This window comes from Patagioenas fasciata, chromosome 24 (assembly GCF_037038585.1).
Source record: "Patagioenas fasciata isolate bPatFas1 chromosome 24, bPatFas1.hap1, whole genome shotgun sequence".
In the NCBI taxonomy this organism is placed as follows: domain Eukaryota; kingdom Metazoa; phylum Chordata; class Aves; order Columbiformes; family Columbidae; genus Patagioenas; species Patagioenas fasciata.
In genome coordinates, this window is record NC_092543.1 from 6,839,351 (window position 1) to 6,857,270 (window position 17,920).

Sequence of the window (17,920 nt, forward strand, 5' to 3'; positions counted from 1 at the left end):
CCGCGGAGGACAACCGTCTGCTATCTGCGCGGTGCGTCAAGCCGATCGCACAGCATGCCCGTGTCTGTGTCTGACTCAGAGCATACACCCACGTTTGGCATCTGCAGCGTCTTTCATCTGAAGAACTTGGAGCGTTTTTCAAAGGTTCATAAATTAAACTTGACAACACCTTTGCAAAATAGGACTGGGTTGCTAATCCCATGTAGCAATTAGGGAAACTGAGGCATGTACTGCGGAACTGACTGATATTTTCCAGCAAAAATGAAGCTTTTTTGTTTGAAATTGCTATGCGGCCTTTTTGCTTGCGCATTCTCTCAGTTTTCCTGATTGTGACCCCTCAAATCCTAGATTTATTTTTTAATGTTCCATGATGCTCTTGTTCTTGCTTTGAGGTTCATTTTTTTCATCGTATATGCACCAGTAAGTTTGGTTAGTTTATTGCTATACTAAAGGGATTCCACTGTGCAGAGTGCTGCACAAAAATCTTCATAGATACCTTAAAAAAGAAAACAATCCCCAGGATGGAACAAGTAGAAAAAGATGGGTCAATTTTGAACTAAATAGAATAGAAACAGTTAAGCCGACCCTGGGGCACTCCTCTGGCCAGGCTCCGGAGCAGAGCTTCAAACACCAATAACTGATGAAGTCATGGAGAGTCACAAGAGAATTAGATCAACCAACCCATGATTCACTGGCCTTGGTTCTCACAACACCTCCAACCAAACTAGGAGCGGGGAACCTGTCTGCTAATTGCCTGCTCTGTGCTCTGCCCACTAATCCACGCTCCCTTTCACATGCTATGTACTTTCCGTGCGTTCTCATTTCTTACACCTTGATATAAAATAAATCCAGAGCCCAGAAGATGTCACGCTGAAATGCAGGCATCAGTCCACGAAGCGTGTAGACACCATTGAGCAATGCCCATGCATTACCCAGCTCCCGGTGTGACAGCAGAGCAGGCAGAACGAGTTCAAGGCTTCGTGCTCCTTCCACACGTATCAGATTCAGTCAGCAATGCATCCAGATGGATCAGCAGAGCCATCCCGGTGTGCAGTGCACGGTGAAGAAACAATGGTGTGCTTGAAGCAGATCTACAGATACTCTCAGAGCTCCGATTTTTATGAGATAGGCGTAATTTCCATGGCATAAGCTTAAGTTCAGATATTTGTGACAATTTAGGCTCGCCACCTCCACGTTATAAGCAGCCATGTGTCTTGGAGTAGGTGATGAAGGGAAGGAAAACCGAACCAGGAGGATCCATTTATTTGGGGAACGCATTTTCCTCTTAGGGGCGTGCTGAACAGAGAGCCCAGAGAAGATGGTCAGGACCTGGCTTCAGATACTCAGATTTTTCGGGTGGTGTGAGCATCAGAACAGCTCATCCAAGGTACTACGGCAGGCCAAACACAAGCTCCTGAGGGCTTAAATCAGGCCTGCAGGCTATGAGCTCGACCATGGGGAATCTTAATCATTGGAACAAGTTACAGGCAGGATATAAATGCCCATTGTGTAACAGCGATACTCAGTGAGCATGCAGAAAGAGGGTGATTCACTGAAGGAGTGAGAGGGTGTGTGACAGGACAAAGGCATTTACTGGAGGATATGTGCTGCCTGGGGGAGGACACCCCTTTCTAGTGGTTATGCTGAGCCTTCAGCTTCGGAAAGGCTGAAGGGGAAAATGACTACTCAGCATTAAATTCATGTGGAAGACAGGAAAGGGAACACCAGCTGAAGAAGGGAATCTCTTTGAATTAAAGGACAGTGCTAGTGTAAGATGAAATAGGGTGAATTTGTTCATTAAAAAATACAGGCTAGAAATTAGAAGAAGATTTCTAGACATCACAGGAGCAGAGTTCAGGGATAGCCTTTGAAATAGAGTCTTGGGCACCAGGATCCGAACCGGATTCAATATGAGGTTGCTACAGTCATCAACACATTGCATAACAGTGTATGGATGATACTGCATGCCTTCAATGTGCTTACAAGACTTGTTGCACCACGTTCATATTGTTTTTAATTTATTAATTAAACCTGTGTTTCAAGACTTCTGCTGGTTGCCTGTAGAGGCCAGGAAGGGTTTTTTCTCTCCCCCCTCTGATGATTAACATGGTTTCTGTGTCATTGCTTTTCAGTCTTTGTTTTCTTTTCCACCTCCTTTTCATGCACTGGAGATTGGCACAGCCTGCGATGGGGAGGTTGGGTGGAGCTGGTTGCACCTCTCAGGTGTCTGCTCAGCACTAAAGCACAATCTCCAAATTTAGGATCAGGAAGGAAGGTTCCATATGCAAACTTGGGAGATCATCATTCCGTTCTCTGTTCTGCTCCAGCCTCTTGATAATCCTCCAAAGTGCTCTGAGATCTTCAGGAACAAAACATGCTAGAAGAGACATATTATTCATGTAAAATTGACAGTTCACATAATCTTATCGTTTTGGGGGCTGTAGAAGTAATGAAACATTCCCTGTTTTGCAAATGGCACAACTGAATTTATTGATATCTGGATAGCTGCAACAGATTGTGTACCTTCCAGAAAAAGATTTGGTATAGGTGGTCTATAGCCCCCTGGGATCTCTTTGTCTATGAGGATGCTCTTTTTCCTCTGGTGCTTGGAAACTACAACTTTTAGCATATTTTGCTATTGGAATTGCTTTGTTAGGTTTAGTTCTCTGTAGGTTTGCATCTCAGCACAAAATGGCCTGCATCAAACTGCAGGGCAGGGAATGCGATCTCCATCATCTCTGCCTTCATGAGATGGAAGTCCCAGCTCCCCGGTGAGATCTGGGAGTGAAAACAGGTGAATCTGATGGGACAGATGTGACTCATGGTGATGAGCCTGGAGAAGGCAGAGGGGAAATATGGATGGATAAAGATGAGCAGAACAAGGACAGGCAGGGAAAGGAGAAAAAGGACAGAGAGCTCCCTAAGACACAAGATACTCTGAAATCCTGTGTTTGGCAACATCAAGCCAAGCTTCCCCCCAGGCAGTGGTTGTTTCTAGCAAGGGTAGCACGGAGAGCTGTGCATGGAGGAGCACTCCTTGCCCTGACCTGCCCTGAAGACAGAAACCATGGCTCTGTTCCTCCTGAGGCGTCCAGGCCAGTGTGGCCACCGAGCAGCCCAGTGCGGTGGGAGGGAGAGCAGGACGGGGCAACTTCTGCATGTGCAGCAGAACAAGGAGCAGACGCTTCCTCCCCTTACGCTGTGCTTGTTCGTGGTCCTGGGGAGGGGCTGGGGGTGGCAGCAACCTTGTGGGACCAGCCCTAGCCCTGGTCATTGTCTTCCACACTAAGAGCAAGGGCGATCTGCCCCAAATCCTTCTTCCCTTCTTGCAAGACCCTCAGTATGTCAAGTCATCTCTCCCTGCATCTCAGCCTCCTGAGATGGGCCAGCCTGCAGGGCAGTCGCTTAGAGGGACCCTCACCCCTCCAGGGCAGCAGGGCTGGTCTGAGCAGACCCATGGGTATGGAAGAACATCAGCAGGCAAGGTCTCTGCTGCCTGTGGCTTCTGTCAGAGTTTTGGCTGGCATGAGGACTTGGAGAACTGCAGCCTGACCTTGCAGGGCTTTGCTGCCCATCAGGGAGGCTTTAGGGGAGGTGGTGGGTGTGCCTGGGTCTGTGTCATTGTTGGGTTCCTGGAAATCAGGGCGCGGGACTGGGGGGAAGCCTGAGGAATGAGGCCACCATGCACAGTGAATGACTGTGAGCTCAGCTCTCGTGTCTGGCTGCTCAGAGGAATTCTTATTGTGAAAAGCCCCTGGGAAGTTAAATGGGAAAACATGTTGAAACAAGGACGCTTATTCACTCTGTGACTGAGCAATACAAATATCCAAAGCGTGTGTGCGTGCGCGCATGTGGCTCTTGATTTACTGCCCTCTTTGCTTCCTCTGTAAAAACAGAAGAAGAAAAATAGGACAGCAAAAGAAAAATGAGATGGAGGTGAAGGAGGAGAGACAAAGAAGAGGGAAAACACTGAGAAAAGAAGGGAGGAGAAAAGAAATCAGACCCATTCTGGGAGGGAAATACAAAACCTAGATGTAAGAGAGTGGACGTGGGGCCTGAACCCCCCTTACTACTGTAAATAAGGGATAACTTGACCGAGGCGGAGGCAGGGCAAGGGTCAGGACCAGACCTCGAGGAGGGTTGCTCTTACTCATCAGGAGCAGTGCTGTGCTGTGCGCCTTGCCTGGACTTGCTTGGCCTTGGTCAGCGTTATCCCTCTGCAGCCGAATCCCACCCTTTGTTTTTAGGGTGGCGGCAACTGCCTGGGAAACAACTGGGTCATTCCATCCCCTTCTCCTGGTGAAAACAACAGCATCAGCAAGCTGCAGGGAAGGCCAGCAAGGCTGCTTTTCTCCAGGCAGCAGCGCTGAGACCGTGCTTTGGTTGTTGGCGTTCAGACAGAGATGGGAGCAGGAGGCAGGCAGTCCTGAACACAGCTTGTCCTCCTTGGTCCCTTATCTGTTCCTGTCAGGGGCCGCTCAGTGTTTGGGGCTTGGGAAGGGACCTGCGACTCAACGGGAGCATGTGGACACGGGCCTTGGCTTGCACAAACGGGAGTGAAATTTGGCATCTGAGAAGAGCAGTGTCTGATGGAAAATGTCTCATGTTTGCCTTGGAAAGGATCTGGGGACAGGCGGATTGCGGTAGCTCTTACATCACTAGCACTGAGCTCACACTTCTTCAGCACCTGTTTACACCTTCTTCCAAGCCCTGCTGCTAAACGGCAGGAGCTCAGCCTTCACCTCTCCTCATCCTCCCCAGTCCCATTGCTATCTCAGCTCTTTGTCCTCGCTCCTGCCTCCCTCCACATCCATCCTTGCTTCTCTGGGTCCCATGCACTCTGAATCCCCCTCACAGCCTCCCTGTAACCAGCCTCCATCATCTTGCCAACTGCACTGGGGCATCTTCGCTTCACTCCTACATGGCCTGGTGGCAGAAAAAGCTGTTCTCTCCACCCCCACCCAGCAAAACAAACCTCTGAAGGGTTCTCCAGCTCAAGAGATGCCCACAGCGGGACCTAACTTAAAGTCAGGGCAGAGAATGGGCTTCTTGGTGGCACAGGCAAGGTGCCTGCCTGTTCATCCTGTCCTCTCACCTGCCCCCCAGGGCAGGGCTTTCTGTGTGGCTAGCATGTGGAGCTCTCCTCCGGACTCGGTGGCAGCTCTGTCACTGTGGTAGCAGCTGTCCTTGGGCAGTTAAGTGCCCAAAATAAGATGCAAGGCAGCAGACTGGATACTGGCTGCAGCAGCAAGGGGCACAGCCTGGGATCGGGCATCTGCCACACTCACTGCATGCCAGCCGGCGCTGCCACCACGGCTGCCTGCCGGCCCCACGGAACAGGGTGGCTGGTCAGCTTGGCAAACTCTTTTGCAGTTGCATGTGAGCAGTGGAGAAGTGCTTTAGAAAGTGCCTAGCACCTACAGGGCCCAAAAGTTCATGCATTCCTGCCTCCCCACCTCGCTACCTCCTGGCGGAGCTTGCCCTTGCAGCAGCAAGCTGCTGGCAGAGAGGCAGGATTTAACCTCCTTGTTGGTGGTAGAGTTGTGAAAGAGGGTAGGGTAATGGTGGAGATTCCCAGGCAGCTCTGAGCTGTGTGCTGGCACTGCAGCTCCGCGGGCCACAGGAATGCCAGGGAGTGGAGAGGGGATGTTGCTTGTTGTGCATGGGCAGGGAACACCTGGAGCTTGGGCAATTCAGGGAGCCATCCCTGCTGCTCCGGTTGGCTCCATGCATGCACTAGCTGCTGGCCTTTATTACAATAATTACATTTGAGGCTCCATCAAGCCCAAACGCAGCCTAACTTAGCGTCATGGGGCTGGCTGGCACCCAGGAAAGAAAGCCAAGGGGGTGGAGGAAGGCTGGGTGAGAAAGCTGCAGGCCTGAGGGAGCTCAGCGCTCTGCTGGTGCAGGGAAGGGCTCGCTTGCCCTCGCCTCGCACTCCCTGCCCATCTCCCTGTGCCCTGGCAGGGCTCATCCTGCCCTCTGGCTGGCTGGGGCAGCCTTTCAGGGTGAGCTCCCCATGTCATGGGGGATGCATTGCCACCCAGGGCCACCTCTGCCACTGCAGGAGAGGGAAGGGGGAGCAGGGAGCTGCCCTCATCCACTTGCTTTTACCTCTCCTGGGGATCCCGGCAGCAGGAAGAGGGGGGAAAAGCAGCGTGTATGTGTGGGCAGGCACAAAGGACACCTCAGTCCCACTGAGGACAGCACACGCTGGTCACCACTCAGTTGAAGAGCAGCTGATTTATAAAAGGGAGGATGTGATGGATGAGGGTCTACTGGACATTGCTGGAAGGTTCCCACGTCTCTCACCTGGAGAGCTTTAGTGCTCAGCTGTTCCTGGGCTCAGTGTTCACATCTTGCCAATCCAGCACTGGAAAATGAAATAGTGAGCAGGGAGGTCTCTCCCAACCCACTTTTAGTGACTTGTTGGTAGAGCAGGGCTCTCCAAGCACCCCAGCGGTGGTGGGGAGACCCCAGGCGAGCTGGTGCAGCCCTGCTGGCCACCCTCCACGTTCCAGGACTGGGTGATCTCCCTGGGCTTGTGTGCGAGCACCCGAGATGGAGAGAGGAGTTTGGGGAGGGAGGTGCTCTCTCTCGGCAGCAGGCAGGGTGCCGTGGGGCACGGGCAGCCCGGCACGGTCCCACAGCCGCTAGGTGTCCTCCGTGGGCCACACACGGGTGTGGGGAGCCCCGAGGGGAAGGGGGCTCCAGGAATGGGGGCATGCTGGAAAATCCCTCCCAGACAGGACAGGCCTGGCTCCCTCTGCCTGTCCTGGCAGAGCTCCATTCCCGACTGGGGTTGGAGCAGGGCAAGGATTAAGGGGGATGCTTGGACCTGTCCAGAGGGACATGTCCATCTCAGGAGGTGTTGGTGGGAGGGAGGGACAGAGCACGGGACTGGTGCTTAAACTAGGTAGAGTCTGGTAGAAAGGTAAACCCACTGCAGTTGAAAGTCATCCCCAGAGCTGAGAAGGAGCAATGCCAACGTCCATGTCGGAGTCAGCCCCTCCTTGCTCTGCTCCTTGGGTCCATGCCTGCTAGTGGGGTGAGTGCCTTCATGGTTAATTTGGCCATACCTCTCCTCCTCCCTGCTGGAATGCCCCTGATGCTGGGAAGGGATAATTGTGTTTACAGCAAGGAAGACACTCCAGCTTCCTTCCTGGGGGAATAAAACATGATCCTGGAAACCCCAGCTTTCCCAGTCCTGCTTTTGTGTCCTAGAAATACCTTCTCCCTAAGCAGCCTGAAATAAATGCTTAAGAGTAAATGCTGTTGCTTTGGTAGGTTGCCAGCAGGGTATTTCCCAAACGCTCTGCAGAATACAGCTAGCAGCTTCCCCATCAACATATTCCCCCCTCATTCAAGTCAGCTTGCTCCTTATCAGCACACTCATTATACCCTCAGAAACACAGTGTAAACATCTCCAGCAAACTGCTCTTGATGACAATTTCCTTGCCAAATAAGCCACTTCACTGCTTGAGTGATGGTTATGAGAGAGGATTTTTGTAGCTGCTGCTGTTTGAACAAGCGAGAAGTAAATAGAGCTCCCTTTCTGGGAGCACACACATGCACCTGCGCTGCAGAGTTTCATCACAAGCAGAGCTAGGAAGGTGTCTTTGGGAACTGCTCATTAAAATACTGGCAGCTCATCACTACTGCTTTGTTCAGTTTCTAACCTGGAATTTGGCTGAGGGAGGAAGATAACACTGGCAGAAGCTGCCAAGGGAACTCTTATAGTCCAAGCTGTCAGACAGTTGGTTTAACATCTTATTCCAAAAGATGGCACCGCCACTGGCACAGCGTCTCTCATCAGGGAACGGACGTGGGCTGTATTGGGAAGAGATTGGTTGTAGTGGGGGTGACAAAACTGCCACACTGCTGCTGGGCACCGGTCAGAGAGCAGAGCACGGCTGTGCTCAGCACCAGGAGGATAACAGAGCGCTTGCCAGCTGCAGCCCTTGTCTGTCCCTGCTTTCATTGCTCACCATGGCTGCTGTGGGATTTAGAGGAGTCCTGGGGCTGCTCTGCTTCACAACAGGTAGTGCAGCTGGATGCGGGCAGGCTGGGACCTGCTGGGGATTTCAAGTGCTTCCTGTGCTCTTCTTCAGCATTTTAGCTCCAGCACAGCCTAAAAAAGCCCTTTCAGCTTTCCCTGATGTTTCCTCCTCCACTGGGTGACCCAGCCTGCCCTGTACAATCTGGCTGGAGCTGAGCCCGTGGCCGCATTGCTCTTCTATTCAAAGAGAGAAAGAGGGAGGATGGGGGAAAGGGAAAAAAACCAAACAAAACCAACCAAACAAGCCAACAACAACAACAACGAAAACCCACTAAACAACCACCCAGAAACTCAATTAGTCTCCCAGCTGGTAGCAGAGCTTCCCTGCAGCGATTCCAGAAGTCTGTCCAATTTCTTCTCCCATTATGAGGCTTTGTCGCCGCTTTCGGAGCAGCGCTCCTCTCCGCGAACACTCTGCTAATTCCTCCTACAGTCTGGACTGGGATGGCTTTCTCAGATGGGCACATTCCCACCCCATTCTGCCTGTGTCTTTCTTATCTCTCAGCTCATATTTCACAAAGATATATCTTTTTTCTTCCATTTCCCATGCAAATAACACCACATATGGCCACAAACGGTGTGTTCAGCCAGCAGAGCCTCCTGACAGGAACCAGCACTAAACTAAGCAAACAGAATGATCCGGCAGCCTGGCCTGGTGCCCACCTTAGGCTGAAGCAATACCTCAAAGATCAGGGAGGGGGCACAAACATCAGCAGGCGAAAGGGAAGATTTTTATAGAGGAACTCAGATACAGGTTAAACAGAGTGAAAAGAAAATCCGCTCGGTGTTCTGCATTGATGGCTTTGGTTTGTTTCTTGCAGTGATGTAATGACACTGAAGCACGCTTCTGTACCTGTTCATGAACCCTGGCACGCGTTGGAGCAAGGTACTGGTGCATAGCATGCTCTGTACTATTGCCCCGTGTCTGCATTGGCTCCTTGTGCCTACATATCTAGGAGTTGCTGTTTTAGCGACTGAGAGCAAGGTTTAACAGAAGCTGAGATCTAAGCATAGACCCTTGATTTTTAACTCTGGGTTTTAGAGCTGGAGGAATTCAAAGAGAGAAAGAAGGTAAAGCATTATCTGTTCTGTGCTGAATCCTGGTTTTGGTGGATCCCTAGTTTAGGGAACTGTATTTCACCACCATCTGCAGCATGCCCTGCTTTCCAGGCAGGGGGTGTATTGCACCATGCAATGCAACATCTGTCTGATGCGGTGCAGAAACAGCAGGCTGGCTGGAAACCTTGCTGTGAGTCAAGATCTGAAATAACGATGATTCCCGGAAGGCATATATGGTAGAAGGGGCAATACAGAGCTTTATAGCAAGAATTCCCCAAGTCTTGACATGCCATAAAAGGAATCTGTTAGATTTAAGATTAGCGGGGAAAGAAAGATGGGCTCGTGCTGGGATAGTGAAGGGGATGTGCTGTACATTTCTAGGGTCAGACGGGGACACGGACAGAGAGTCCTGCCTAATTGTTCCCCTGATACAAACTGAGAAACTCTGTTCTTAATCAGGAAGCAAAAGTCCCTTATTAGTGTGAAAAATCAATGTCACTAATAACAATAGGGAATGTATGCTGGCATGTGATAGTGGGTGAATTTCTTCACCAGCGTTCACTGAACCAGGGAGGAAGGGTATTGCCCTGGACTCAGTTTTGATAAGCGATGAGAGCACCATACTGAAAAAGTAACCTTGGATTCGCAGATTAACTGCTGATTCAATTAAATCGAGATGGAAAGGCAAACAAAGGTCCTCGATTTCAAACAGGCAAATCCTTCTTGGCTAAGAGAAATCCACAGGAACGAAAATTGGACTCGGGAGCTCAGACGAGGCTCGCGATTTTTCTAAATCAAAAAGGCAATGTTCAAAACGTTTGAGAGGTGCGGGGTGGGGACACCTCCCAAAGGAGTTTTCTAGTTCTAGCTCGATGAAAAACCACCTCAAAAGGGTGCTAACAGTAATCAGAATGCCTGCGAGGGACGTAGGAACAGGCCAGATGAGCAGAGGCTAGCGTGTGGAGGAGCCAACGAGAGCTGTCAAAAGCCAAGATGACCAGCCTTGCAATGGCCATTAAAATAACCAGCCCTAAGTTCATCGCATGCAGAACAAACAGAGCAAGGAGGGAAGAAATGGTGATGCTCTGCAGTCAGCGTGGGGTAGAGATTAAGGCAGGGCTAAATATTGCCTCGGAAATCATCAGTGGGAAAAAGGGCTGAATGTGGGGCAAGTGAAGGCAAAACTATTAGAAGGGAAATTGCCAAGTTTCTGGTGGAAACAAAATTCAGAGCTTGCTGTCTGGTGGGGAGGATGTAGGGAAATGCTTTCCCCCCTCTGGTTCTAGAAGAATGAAGGAAATCACAGATCCCTCATCAGGATTTTTAACAAGTCTGTGTCATCTCAGCATTATCACAGGACCAGAGCACCTAATTCAATACCTAAAATTAAAAAGGGGGTGGAGTGGGGAGAGATATTTGTAGGTAACTATAGAAATGCTGCCTCACTCCTCAGCAGGATGTCAGAGCAAATTTTGCAGGAGAGAAGTGTTAAGGCTACATATAAATGGAAAATGAAATTAGTTGTGGCTGCCTAGGAGGAACTAGTTGTTTTTCTGTCTAACTAGTCATTTTTCTTTCTAAAATAATTCAGTTTGCAAATACAGCCTGGGGAGGCGGGGGGGGGAGTAAACAACCAACCATCCACAACCAAAACCTCTCTAGCGTGCCTTACGATGAAGCTTGAGCTATTTCAGGGAAGGGAGTGTTACGATATGGTTTCTCCTTGTACTACTCCAGTAGATCCTTTCCCGTTCCTGGAGGAGGAGACGGGGCATCTGAGGAGCCGCTTGGCTCGCGTGTAGAGCTGCGCTGGGAGCCGTGGCCACGGAGGTGCTTCACCCTGTGGTTTCGTTGTGCAGGTTCCCATCTGAGTCACCGGGGTGTTCACCATCGCGGTGCCCTGGCCTGGCAGGGTGGGCAGGCGGGGTGGCCGAGCTCTCTGCAGGCAGCGGTGCCCGTCAGCGGCTGGAGGTTTCCTAACTGTGCGCTGAAGGGGCAGCTCAGACCAGAGCCCAGGTCCTGGGTCCTCTTGGCTCTCCTGCCGCTGGGACCTCAACCCTGAGGCTATGGTGCAAAGATGAACAAGGCTAGAGGGATATAAACCGTCACTGCTATTTGCAATCACTTCATTGCACTCTCTCCGAATAGCTCACAGTAGCATGAGTCTGTCCTTCCCCTTTTCCTTACTTTCCCTGCTCTTGCTCAGGCACGTTGCTGAGCAGGGCAAGAGTCAGCATTGCTTCAGGAGGGAGCCCCTTGTGCTCCCAGCAGTGACATGGGAGGAGAGGAGCCAGCTGGCAAGGAAGAGACTCAGAGAGAGGGGAGAGGTGGCAGGAAAAGGGAGAAGGCATGGTGAGAGAAGGAGAGGAAAAGTTAATAAGAGAGACACAACAGTTCATGCTCTGATTTGTGGGAGATCTCTGCTGTCCTTTAGCAAATTTCTCCTGGTTTTGTAGCAGCTGCAGCCTCGAGCTACAGCCTGGAAACAGGGGAAGATGAAAGGAAGAGATGGGAGAAGGCCCAAGTCTTGCTAAACCAGCCGGGATGTGCAACCCGCTGTACTAACTGGCCGTCAGCGCTTTCGTGCTGCTCCCTGGCAGCGGTTCTGAGCCCAGCAGCAGGGCGAGCGAGCTCGAGGAGGAAGGGGCTGCAGAGAGCAGCGAGGAAGGCGGTGGAGACAGGGAACAGGAGGGGAGCTGTGCTGGTAGCAGCTTCCTGCAGGTACCTCCGGGTCCACCAGGGACTCTGAGGTCTCCCTCTTTGCCAGGAGTTCTCCTGTGCCGAGGGTTAAGATTGCGGGGTGACAATAAACCCTGGCAGATGTGTTGTCAACCTCCTCTCCCCCCCACTTCCCCCTTTTGCCCTTCCCTCTCCCCCCTTCCCACTCAGCACAGGTGATCAGAAGGGAAAGAAGGACAGAGAGAAGAGAGTTGGAAAAGTTAAAGATGTTTTACTAATGCTACTGATAAGAACAGAGAAAATAATACAAAATATACAAAACCAATCTCGAAAGTCCCAGCAACTGCAGAGCCAGCACCCAAAGTCCTGGATTGGACTCTGCAGCCAACCGGAGCTGGATTCAGTCTCTCACTGGCCTCAGTTCGCAGGGACGACCAGCAAGGTCCTCTCCTAATGTCGGCCATGAGGAAAAAGGGAAGGAAAAAGGGATGAGATCCTCGTGATCTCCCACTTTTATATGAAGTATTCACGTGAATGGAATGTTATTCACCGTTGGTCAGTCTCTCGGTCACCAGTTTCTCATTGCCCCTCTCGCGAGATGTCCATCCGTGCTTATCAATAAGTTTGCATTCCATTGCTAGGTTTACCAAAACACGTCTGATTCTCCAGGAAAATGCAGCTAATATGAAGCCTTCAGCTGACAGGCAAAAATTCACTAAAAGAGAAACTTGTTTTTTAACAAAACCAGGACAGCCTGGTACAAACAAAAGCCGCTTCTCTTCCTCTCCCTGCCCTGGGTGTCAGGGAGCCGTTCGACTCCAGCGCCTGCTTTGCCCCTCAGCACTGGAGGAACACATGGGAAGATGTTCTAGCTTAATGGGAAGAGTCTGTTCTGAGTTTGGTTTGGTGTTGGTTGTTTTGTTGGGTTTTTTTGGTTTTTTTTGTGTGTGGTTTTGGGTTTTTGGTTTTTTTTTGGTGTTTAAAAAAAAAAAATAAATCCAAACCAAAAGAGCACACCACAGTTAATGCCTCTAATGCTAAGCTGGGCTGCTCATAATTCTCCTCCAAATCTTGCCCTAAGCAGGCCCGCTCCTGCTCTGACTCAGGGTGGATGTTCAAAGCGCTCCTGCAAGGCAGGGGAGGGGGTTGGCAGCCGGTTGCTTCATCACCTCTCAAAGCTGTTGTTGACCTGGCAGCTCTGTGCTTTCTCCTGTCCACCCCACCTGTGGCCTCTGTGTTTCTTGCAGCGCCACGAGTCAGCTCCTCGGTGTCAGTTTAAGGATGGGTTTGTGTGGGAGAGCACGCCTGCCTTCTCTCCACATGCTCTCCAGGGGCCTTTATGCCAAATAATAACCAGGTCAGTCCCACCCATCCTCAGAGGGGCTGTGAATATTCACCCCCGGCTCTCAAAGTCAAAGCACTCCCTAAACACCAGGAATGAACACAAGGTATTATAGCAGCCGACAAGTCTTACCTGCCAGGATTAATCATTACACCCAATGTAATACTTCCACTAAAACCTGAAACTGCATTGGCTCTGTGAAAACCTGAATGACTCCAGTAGCAAGAGCTGTCCTGCCCTTCACTGTCCTGCCCTTGAGCGGTCCCTTGCAGCCTCACGAGGAAGGCGTTGGTTATCCCACGGTGTATTTAATGCTTGCGCGGCAGCAATGCAGGAACTCTGCCACCGGTGTCAAGGGTTCCCTCTCCCCCTGCCTCCAGGGTTTGCTGGTGCGTAGCAGGAGGCAGCCAGCCTTGCTTGGGACCTGTCACCAGCGTATACCACACCGTACCAGGGTAACCTGAGCAGAGGGAGCCACAGCTCAGTGTGTACCTGCCCTGGATTGGGGAGAGGCTGCTGTCCCAGCTCCTCCATCCCCTGCGCTGTCCTGCAAGGCACACGGAGGCTCCCTGGCATCTTCTGCCGCCTTGTTTCACAGCTGGTGGCGTTGGTGGTGGGGGAGGCTTTGCTTGGAGGCAGGGAACAGGATTGTGTCTATTTGGAGCCTGTGCTTTGAACGGGGCCCCTCTTTCTGACCCCACCTCCTTTCCCCTTTTACGAGGAGCTGGCCTCTTTCAACTGACAGCAGGGCTTTCCTGCCAGCCTTGTTAGCTTTAGCTGGAACAATTTCCTTTGAACTCAGCTTGAATTAACATCTCCATGGCAATAGGATCAGGGCTTTGTCTCTCGCAACCTGCCCTTCACCCCCAACAAAAGGTTGCACCAGGAGGTGGGAACAGCATGCCAGCCTGGCCCACACCACCAGGCTTTCTGGGCAAGAGCAGAGGTGTTTGCTGGGAGGACAGCACAGGAATGATCTGCTGTCTGTAACTTCCCTTGGGGAGGGGAGGATAGGGGAAGCTGCATTAGATGCTGCCAGGTCCTTGCTCAGTTTGGGTTAGCTCGCTGCATAGTGCCAGCAAGTGTTGGGGTAGAAGGAAAGCGGCTTGTTTCACTTCGCCATAAACAGCCACAAACAAACGCAATTCCCATGGGAGCTGTGCACATAGCACATCCTACCATAAAACCTCCTTTCCTCTGCAGTCTAAGAAAGCCACGTGCAAGTCAATGACCCCACTGGTATGAAGCTGGACTAATACCTCTCAATGTTACTCTCACCCCACTGCCAACCATCTGGCTATTTGCTCATCAGATGCTTCTCATTCCTCCCCTGGTTCCCCCAGGAGGAAGATCCCCCTCTTCAGGCTGTTATGAGATTTGACCTTTCCAGTTGTGCATCACCCCCAGCCCAGGCAACCCGGACACCAGATAAAGGGCTACGTTGCTCCTGCCCTGTCTCACTCCTACTCGCAGCCATGGCCCACGTGGGTCCATCTGTTTGGCCGTAGTGGGCTCTAGCAAACAATATAGGGTTTTTTTCCTCTTGTAGAGAGGCTGCTTTTGTAGCCAAGTCTGTAGGTGGGAAGAAAAAAAATAAATAAGCCTTTTCCTTTGAATGCCAAGTAATTTCTTTGGGAGCTGCCTCAGGGAAATCAAATTTCAGTTTCTTCTTTTTGGGTGGTGGGGAGAACATTGGGGCAGATGTAAACACCACAGCAACCACTTCCCTTTCTGCTGCTCCGTGTTCAGTTCCCTGCTCCTAAACGCCCTGGGAAGGCAGTGCTCTTCCTGCTCCCCTCTCCCCACAGCCTGGGAGGGGTTGCAGGTGTCTGGGAAAAGACGGGGGAGTCCCAGATGGGGGACACTGTGTATCCAAGGCGGTTTTGCTGGGTGTTGCACTGAGGTCAAGGTCATTGCAGCTGTGATCCCTCAGGGAGGTCAGGGAGCAGAACAAGGTCCTCTCCAACACAACATGCTGGGGTCAGTGGGGGTTCAGTGGGGTATGTGGGGAAAGGAGTGCAGGGGCAGCACCACCAGGCCCAGAGCTCTTGGCTCAGGCAGTTGTGCTTGCTCGATTTCCTTTTCCACCTCCTTCTTCCTCCACAGGGCTCTTTCTCCCTCCTCCAGCAGAGTTACTGCAGCTGGATCACAGCAGGCAGTTTTCATTCTCTGTTAATGAGAAACTCCTGCACTTTGTCCCTTGAAACGGAGCCACATTTGCCACGTGATTGTGGGGAAGGGCTCCAGCTAAGGTTACAGTGAGAAAGAGAGGCAAGGGGTAAGCTGGGTCCCCTTGTACACATGGTCCCTGTGCCAGGGGCTGAGCTGGGTGGTGGGCAAGCACCAGCCAAAAGCCAGTTGTTGAGGGAATCAAAGCCTGTCTGGCCTCATCCTGCTGACCCTGCGCTGACTCAGCGGGCTGTCTCGATCTCTTCATACCAGGGAATGGGAATTCATCCCCTTACGCTTCCCACCTCCCCCATCTCCATCCTCAGCTGTTATTACCATGCAAGAGGCTACATGCACGTACCAACCTCCACACTCCATAACCATGAATCATAAACCAGTGGGATGGTTTCCTGGAGCTGGGGAACAAGGGTCGTTCTTCATCTCCTGGTACAGTTGGGCTGGCCTCTTCTCGTGGGAGCAGCTTTTGGTGAGGAGCAGGGAAACCCCCAGCATGGCTGAGCTGGGACAGACCCCCCAGCTGCTCCCGGGGCAGGTAGTGGCAGTGTCACTGAGAAGGAAGGGGAGATTTCTTTCCCACAACGCAGATTTTGCTACCAGTGCTGCCACAAACCTTCTTGGCATCACCAGAGTTGCAGCTTTCCCCACTGATCCAGCTCCCTGTTGCAAAAGCCTTTTCTGAGTGTGCTTGCAGGGATTGGGGCCCCTCTGTGCATGGTACAGATGTGCTCCGTAGGTTTTTGCTCGCCTTCCTCTGCTCTGAACAGGCAGAGCACAAAGTGCCAGGCTCTGCCTGCCTCCCGCTGTGCTTCGTGCCTCTTATCTCCAGCTAAAGGGATCTCTTTTCTCGCTAACACAGACAGGGCTGCCCTGACCCCTCTGTGGCTCCATCCCAGTCAGGGATTCTTGTTCTCTTGCAATCCTGCCCCAAGAGCTGTGAAGAGAACATAAGGTGATTTCTCCTGCAGCGCTGAGAGATGCTCAATTAATTCTGGGCTGCAGACTCTCTTTGCCGCCCCACAAACAGCGTGATGTGTTTTCTTCAGCCTGGCACTCTTGGCGACTCGCGGGCTGCCCAGCCTGGACGCGGTTGGTAGGGCAGCTGCAAGCAGGACCATCTTACTTTGTCCTTGGTCTGAGCTCCATGCCACAGCATCTTGGGCACACAAAGGGGAATTTCCAGTCTTCCCAGTGGTAGCTCTTGTCTTACTTCAGCTCTTTCCGTTTTCTTTCACGCTTCCGTGCTTCCATGAAGCACTATCTAATAGGCTGGGCCCTGGCTTTACGCCACAGCATGACTGAGAGACACATCTCAAACTCCAGAGCAACATCTTGAGCCAAAGCTCTTTGGACTTCGTGACATCTGAAATTCAGAGCCCAGTTCTTCCATGAGACACGGTTGGGAGCTCTGGGATTTGGGAACAGGTAGCTTCTCAAAAGATGCTGCTGATTTCTCCCCCGTGCCACAGAAAGGGAAGGCAGAGGCATCTTGGATGCACTGGAGGGAGGAGAAAAACTTCCCAACTCTGAAGGCTTCTCAGCTTTTGCATTCCTGCCTTCACCACCTCCTTAATGGGGAGGCAAAGCAACAGGAAACTCTGAGGCAGCTGTGATTTTTCACCAGAATCAGAGAAACTATGTGAGCTCGGCAGCTGCACTTAGAGCTGGGTCATTAAAATGAGCCAGCAGCTCGGCCGGCCCGCAGGGACGGAGAGCTTCCCAGCATGCTGGGGAAGCCCCGTCTCCGAAATAACCGGGTGAGAGACAAAACAGAAAAGGACCTTGGAAAGATGGGCTAGGGATATGGAAAATATTCCTCTAAAGTCCTGGTGCCGTGCCCAGCTGGTGAGGTGCCATGTTTATGAGCCACCGGTCTGGAAGCGGGATGGATGGTGTAAAGGGTTACCTGAAAGAGTTAGGTTTCCTTTGCCGGCCTTGTCCTTCTCATGCTTTATCAGTCTCCCAGCAGTCAGGCAAGGTAGGGATCTTTTTGTTCCTTTTCTTTTGCTCTTTTTGTTGTTGCTGTTGTTCCATCCCCCAAGCGCCACATCAGCAGCGAGCTGCAGGGTGACCTCAATGAGGAACAGATTGTCCCTTGGCCTGTCTCCATCCGGCTGCCTGCAAGGGACATCAGGCAGGAGGGCCTTGAGCTAGGAAAATAGAGACGAGGGAGGGTGGGCTGTTTCCAGGAGCCACATGTCGGAATAACAGCGCCCGGGAGCTGGAGCCAAAGCAGCAACAGCACCCGGGAGCTGGAGCCAAAGCAGCAGCGGCGCTCGGGAGCTGCAGGAGGGACCAGAGGAACTGGCACAGGGGGGATTTCTTTCTGTCATCTCTAGTTTCATGGCTTGTTGGCAGCACCTGGCAAAGATTTACAAGCGTTAGTCAAGAGCTGTGATCAACTGATGAGGCTTATTGCTGGTTTCAAGTAATTGGAAGGGTTACCAAGAGCCAAAGGAAAACACAGGAGGCATTGATGTGCCGCTGTGGGAACCAGGGCTCTCGGGAGCTGGGGTTGGTGCGTAACTTCGAGCTCTTAGTCAACAGACCTATTTTCCAATTTCCAGCTCATTCTTTAATTCCAAGTGTCACAT

At 51.7% G+C, this 17,920-nt stretch overlaps 1 long non-coding RNA gene across 1 annotated transcript; it reads right to left on the reverse strand.

Annotated features, from left to right (window-relative positions):
* Positions 1–2,005: 2,005 nt before the first annotated feature.
* On the reverse strand, positions 2,006–17,454 carry LOC139825546 (uncharacterized). The gene is made up of 2 exons (XR_011735640.1): positions 15,674–17,454; positions 2,006–2,377 (listed from the first exon to the last, which is right to left on the reverse strand). It is a non-coding gene; the product is annotated as an uncharacterized lncRNA (long non-coding RNA).
* Positions 17,455–17,920: the final 466 nt, after the last annotated feature.